We start from the raw sequence: 7,309 nt of genomic DNA on the forward strand, positions 1-7,309 counted from the left end.
AGGAAAGGCTAAATGCAGGAGGGTACGGAGGCGTTCAACGGCACTGTGTAGTGTGTACAGTAGAGGAGCCGTTCAGAGGCGATGACTGATCGTATCAGCGTGACAGTCCACTCTGTCACAACACCTGTGACTTGTGGACAATAACATCCTCGAAATGGACTGGGCTGCCCATGTTCCCGACCTAAACCCAATGGAATTCGTTTCAGACAAGTCGGACCGTCGACTTTGCTCCAGACGACGGCGTCAGACGTTGCTAGCTCCTCCGGTGTCGGCTGCTGAGGGAGGATGGATTGCCTTTCCTCAACAGACAATCAGACATCTTACTGAAAACGTCTGCAGCAGAGATCAAACTGTCGTAAAGGTGGAGGGTGGACACACTCCATATTAATGTCCAACTACGGCGTGCACACACTTTATCAACATCTAAACGTAACCATAGATGTTCGGATTTAGGTAATGACATGTTCGATGTTTTTCCATTCGTCTTTCCATTCGTCTGTAAAGAATTCGTGTTAGTATTTTGTATTTGACGAATGGAAAAACTAGTAGAAGCCGACCTCGGGGAAGGTCAGTTTGGATTCCGTAGAAACACTGGAACACGGGAGGCAATACTGACCTTACGACTTATCTTAGAAGAAAGATTAAGGAAAGGCAAACCTACGTTTCTAGCATTTCTAGACTTAGAGAAAGCTTTTGACAATGTTGACTGGAATACTCTTTCAAATTCTAAAGGTGGCAGGGGTAAAATACAGGGAGCGAAAGGCTATTTACAATTTGTACAGAAACCAGATGGCAGTTATAAGAGTCGAGGGACACGAAAGGGAAGCAGTGGTTGGGAAGGGAGTAAGACAGGGCTTCAGCCTCTCCCCGATGTTATTCAATCTGTATATTGAGCAAGCAGTAAAGGAAACTAAAGAAAAATTCGGAGTAGGTATTAAAATCCATGGAGAAGAAATAAAAACTTTGAGGTTCGCCGATGACATTGTAATTCTGTCAGAGACAGCAAAGGACTTGGAAGAGCAGTTGAATGGAATGGACAGTGTCTTGAAAGGAGGATATAAGATGAACATCAACAAAAGCAAAACGAGGATAATGGAATGTAGTCGAATTAAGTCGGGTGATGCCGAGGGAATTAGATTAGGAAATGAGACACTTAAAGTAGTAAAGGAGTTGTGCTATTTGGGGAGCAAAATAACCGATGATGGTCGAAGTAGAGAGGATATAAAATGTAGACTGGCAATGGCAAGGAAAGCGTTTCTGAAGAAGAGAAATTTGTTAACATCGAGTATAGATTTAAGTGTCGGGAAGTCGTTTCTGAAAGTATTTGTATGGAGTGTAGCCATGTATGGAAGTGAAACATGGACGATAACTAGTTTGGACAAGAAGAGAATAGAAGCTTTCGAAATGTGGTGCTACAGAAGAATGCCGAAGATTAGATGGGTAGATCACATAACTAATGAGGAAGTATTGAATAGGATTGGGGAGAAAAGAAGTTTGTGGCACAACTTGACCAGAAGAAGGGATCGGTTGGTAGGACATGTTCTGAGGCATCAAGGGACCACCAATTTAGTATTGGAGGGCAGCGTGGAGGGTAAAAATCGTAGAGGGAGACCAAGAGATGAATACACTAAGCAGATTCAGAAGGATGTAGGTTGCAGTAGGTACTGGGAGATGAAGAAGCCTGCACAGGATAGAGTAGCATGGAGAGCTGCATCAAACCAGTCTCAGGACTGAAGACCACAACAACAACAACAACATGTTCGATGTTCAAGTCAATTTATTGTTCGATTCAATTTAGTGTTACGTTTTAATAAAGTCATATTTGCATTAGTGGTGCACTGTGATACGTTTCCGCGCACTTTTCGACGAGAGGAAGTGGGTCACCGAATAAAAAATACAGGGTGCTCTCTAAGAAAGACGTACTGCTCTTCATACATTCGTAACGAAAAAATAACAACTGAACTAAGCGTAAGACAGCAGTATAGGCAATAACAGAACAGAAGCTTCGGAAACGTGGGTAGGTAATGTGGTTAATGACGAGGTACTGCTTCGAATTGGGTGGAAAAGAAATTTGTGGCACAAAATGACTAAAAGAAGGAACCGGTTTTACAGGGTACATACTGAGGCATTAAGATATGATAAATTGTTGGTGGGTAAAAACACTTGACTACAGTAATCAAGTTCAGATGAATGTAGATTGCAGCTGTAATACAGAGACGAAGACGCTCGCACAGGATAGAGTGGTGTAGAGAGCTGTATCAGACCAGTCTTCGGACGCGAGACGACAACAACAACAAAAACAACACTCAGCCTGCGCCTAGTTTTTGTTTACGAGACGATGGCGATATTTTTTTAGATACAGTCCAGTAATTTACATTCTCCGTCTGCATTGCGTGTCCCTACTAACTATTCCCTCGTTACAAATGCCAGCTTCTACAACTGCCAAAGGGGACACGGTTGGGCGGAGTGTTCCGTTAGGAGGCGATCGGCAATTGTTTTTGCCTCGTCGTCTACTGTGTCGGGACAACGCCGCTGACAAAAGACCGCGTGCAAGTGGGGGGGGGGGGGAGGAGGGGGGATGGGCGAGCCACTCACCTGCTGAACGTCTGTCCATTTCCTGCGATTACGCGGAGCAAGAGGCGGGGATCGCGGAAGAAATCTCTCCAGTACTACTGTGGTGTGCGTAGTGTAAGACCTTCGGTACACACACCATCAGATTATTTGACTTGTCGCTCTAACGAAGTAGGCGAGTGTCAGCAGTATGTCTCGTGGTCTTATCGTGGCGTGTTTATCTTCTGCCGTTAGGTCAGACGATAGAAATGCCACTTGCACGCTTAGAGTAGCAGATTGACAGTGACCAACTTTAAACAGAACTTGATTAATTTTCGCACACATTTATTAAAATAATAATAAAATATAAAAATTACTGAACTTGGTGCTGGATCCTATTTGCAATTGACCATCTGAAGTTCCTTTGGTATTGGTGCGTTAATCTTATTGTCACATATGTCTCTGATACTTGACAAAAGTGTCTAAACATTTATCTTCATGGCTATGTACAGGAATATGGTAATGTTATTAGGCGCAGACTGAAACTTGACTATAGACTGGTACAGGCAAATGTAGAACTGGTACAGACTGTTGCAAACAAATACAGACTGACCAATCGGAGGTCTGTACACTCGATATAATTCCTCGCATGTTCATGTATCACTGCCAGAGTGTGATCCGCGAGGAGAAAAGGTTCTATGTTAGCAGCAATCTCATTGGCTGCGTTACATATTAATACGCGGATCGGCGGAAGCAGAATTTGGTCCGTCTCTAAGACAGCGCCATCTCGTAGTGCGGAGACGGACGAGCGCTGCGCCTGCGCTGTTGTGCTTAGCGGGGCGCGCTCTAGTGGGAAAGTTGTGTACGCGGTGACTACGCAGAACTATGTACAGGACAACTATACACACTGAGGTGACAAAAGTCGTGCAACAGCGATATCCACATGTACAGATGGCGGTAGTATGGCGAGGTATAAAAGGGCGGTGAATTGGCGGAGCTGTCACATGTAATCAAGTGATTCTGCGAAAATTTGTCCTACGTGCCTTAGGACTCAGGGCGGGAATTGACAGAGTTTGAACGCAGAATAGCAGTTGGAGCTAGGCGCATGTCACATTCCATTTCGGAAATCGTTAGGGAAATCCAATATTCCGAGATCGACAGTGTGAAGTGTATGCCGAGAATACGGAATGTCAGGCGTTACTTCTCACCACGGACAACGCAGTGGCCGACTGCCTTCACTTAACAATGGAGAGCAGCGGCGTTTGCGTAGAGTTGTCAGTGCTACCAGACAAGCAACGCCGTGAAATCAATTTGGGATGTACGGAGAACGTACCCGTTAGGCCAGTCTGGCGATGTTCTGCGTCAATGGGCTGTGGCAGCAGACGACCGACGCGAGTGCCTTTGTTGGGAGCAAGACATCGCCTGCAGCGCCTCTCCTAGGCTCGTGACCACATCGATTGGCCTGGTTAGACGAGTCCCGATTTCAGTTGGTAAGAGCTGATGATAGGGTCCGAGTATGGTGCAGACCTTTACGAAGCCATGGACCCAAGCTGTCAACAAGATACTGTACAAGCAGGTGGTGGCTCCATGAGCTAAAAAAAACGAAAACGGAGAAGATAAAGAAGATGAGGTCAACCTTCTGCATGACGAGAGAGATATACAATAAAAGGAATATATCCATAAGTGCAAAGATAAGCCACTACAAGGCAAAGGTGAGGAATGCAGTATTATATGCTGCTGAGACGATGACACTAGGGAGAAATGGAGCAGAACAACTAGAGAAAGAAGAGAGAAAAATACTGAGAAAAATACTAGGTCCCAAAAGAGGTGGAGAGAGGTGGATGCGAAAACCTAGAGAAGAATTGTACCGGAACATGAGAAGAATATCCGGGGAAATCAGACTCAAAAGGGCAAGGGTTTGTTGGGCATGTAGTTAGGATGAATATGGACAGAATGACGAAGAGAGTGTGGGAAACAACAGGGAGGACAAGGGGAAAGACAGGAACCAAGTGGGTTGTTGAACTTCGGAAGGACTGGTTGGAATTGGGGATCAAGGTCGAGGAAAAGGAAAATTGGAAGAACAAATATACACCGACCAATTCGCCGGAGATCAATGACAGAGAGGAATACGGGAAAAGATTAGTGTGTCACCAGTGGAGCCGACAGGAGAAACGGAAACAGAAGATCTCGGAAGAAGAGCGGGAGAGAAGAAGAGAAAGAATGAAGAGGTTTTGGGAGAAGAAGAGGAGAATGCAGTCCACGAATGGGCTACCCGTGGTCCTACAGACGCCGTAACGCAAGAAGAAGAAGGTGGTGGCTCCGTAATGGTGTGGGCTGTCCAACTGAACTGATCATCGACTGGAAATATTTATGTTTGGCTACTTGGAGACGTTTTGCAGCCATTCATCAACTTCGTCCTCCGAAACAACGATGGAATTTTTACGGATTATTGTTTGCGATTGGTTTGAAGAATGTTCTGGACAGTTCGAGAGAATGATCTGGACACTGAGATCGCCCGACATGAATCCCATTTAACATTTATGGGACATAATCGACAGTTCAATTCGTTCACAAAATCCTGCCACTCCGGCACTTTCGCAATTGTGGGCGGCTATAGAGGCAGCATGATTCAATATTTCTGCAGGGGACTTGCAACCACTTGTCGAGTCCGTGCCTCGTCGAGGGCGTGAGAATGTTGGACACGGTATTTAGTGGTATTCCATGACTTGCCACCTCAGTGTGTAATGCTCGACTGATGCCGAGAAACTCAAACTCAGCCTAGCTGTAGCATCAGCACGGTGAAAAGGCGACGGCGAATGACAATAATTTCTTATTTCTGTTCGTTTACTTTTGTTTTGTGCTGCCGACGTCGTTACGTAACGATTTGTTTCCGGGTTTCCCAGTACATTTCTGTGAAGATGCACCTTATGTCGTAAGTTGCCGCTGTATACAAAAACAAAACTGGCTGTTGCTGGTAATAACATGAGTAAGAATGAACGCAGTCTGTTTTTAGATTATAGATAACAGGCTATAATTCAACAAATACATAATACGAAGTCCCAGTTGAAGAGCTTTCCCTGTGTTATAATTTTACACAAGTTAACGTGCGGTGACTCCACATAAAAGTGTTTTCTCTATAAAAAAACAATTACATCATTTGGACGGAGGATACACAGCAATTTCATATAAATGTTCTGCAAGGCAGTCATGGCGTGTAGTTGGTTAGTTGTAGTGGTGCTACCGTTTTGTTTTGTGAGCTTTCTGTGGTAACTTCTCTGTGGTGTAACAAATCTTGCCACTTCTTATTTTCACTTTGCTGTGTAAGATACACTACCGCTCATTAATTTCAACACACCCAATAACTGACGTCTAGTTCTCTGCAGTTAAAGTTTAATACCGTGGGTAAGGTTGACGAAGCAAAGGAATAGTACAACAGTTGTACACATGTCAGGATTTTTGTTTGTCGTCATCGAGATACAATAGCACCCAACAAACAATGTTGTGCACATAAACGTTATGTACCTACCTCATATGTTTGTTTACCTATTTGCCGTCAGACGCTGAATTTGATGCACCTGTGTTGTACGCTCTAGTGATGTGACATGCGCAGCGAACGGCAAGCATTGCTACGGTACATAACATGTGGTTCCTGCACGTCACTTCCTTTGCGACACGGAAGTGTGTAGATCGCTAGTATCCCTCCACGAGTTGAGATATCCATAGAAAAACGTGCTGCAGTTGTACACTTAGCCAAGCTGGTTTATCTGTTGGCCAAATGGCGAAACGGTGTATTGTGCCTATTGTTGTTGTTGTTGTTGTGGTCTTCAGTCCTGAGACTGGTTTGATGCAGCTCTCCATGCTACTCTATCCTGTGCAAGCTTCTTCATCTCCCAGTACGTAATGCAGCATACATCCTTCTGAATCTGCTTAGTGTATTCATCTCTTGGTCTCCCTCTACGATTTTTACCCACCACGCTGCCCTCCAATACTAAATTGGTGATCCCTTGATGCCTCAGAACATGTCCTACCAACCGATCCCTTCTTCTGGTCAAGTTGTGCCACAGACTTCTCTTCTCCTCAATCCTATTCAATACCTCCTCATTAGTTATATGATCTACCCATCTAATCTTCAGCATTCTTCTGTAGCACCACCTTTCAAAAGCTTCCATTCTCTTCTTCTCTAAACTTCCAAACATGGCTGCACTCCATACAAATACTTTGAGAAACGACGTCCCGACACTTAAACCTACACTCGATGTTAACAAATTTTTCTTCTTCAGAAACGCTTTCCTTGCCATTGCCAGTCTACATTTTATATCCTCTCTACTTCGACCATCATCAGTTATTTTGCTCCCTAAATAGCAAAACTCCTTTACTACTTTAAGTGTCTCATTTCTTAATCTAATTGCCTCAGCATCACCCGACTTAATTCGACTACTTTCCATTATCCTCGTTTTGCTTTTGTTGATGTTCATCTTATATCCTCCTTTCAAGACACTATCCATTCCGTTCAACTGCTCTTCCAAGTCCTTTGCTGTCTCTGACAGAATTACAATGTCGTCGGCGAACCTCAAAGTTTTTCTTTCTTCTCCATGGTTTTTAATACCTACTCCGAATTTTTCTTTTGTTTCCTTTACTGCTTGCTCAATATACAGATTGAATAGCATCGGGGAGAGGCTGCAGCCCTGTCTCACTCCCTTCCCAACCACTGCTTCCCTTTCGTGTCCCTCGACTCTTATAACTGCCATCTGGTTTCTGT

The sequence above is a fragment of the Schistocerca cancellata genome, chromosome 10 (assembly GCF_023864275.1).
Source record: "Schistocerca cancellata isolate TAMUIC-IGC-003103 chromosome 10, iqSchCanc2.1, whole genome shotgun sequence".
NCBI lineage: Eukaryota > Metazoa > Arthropoda > Insecta > Orthoptera > Acrididae > Schistocerca > Schistocerca cancellata.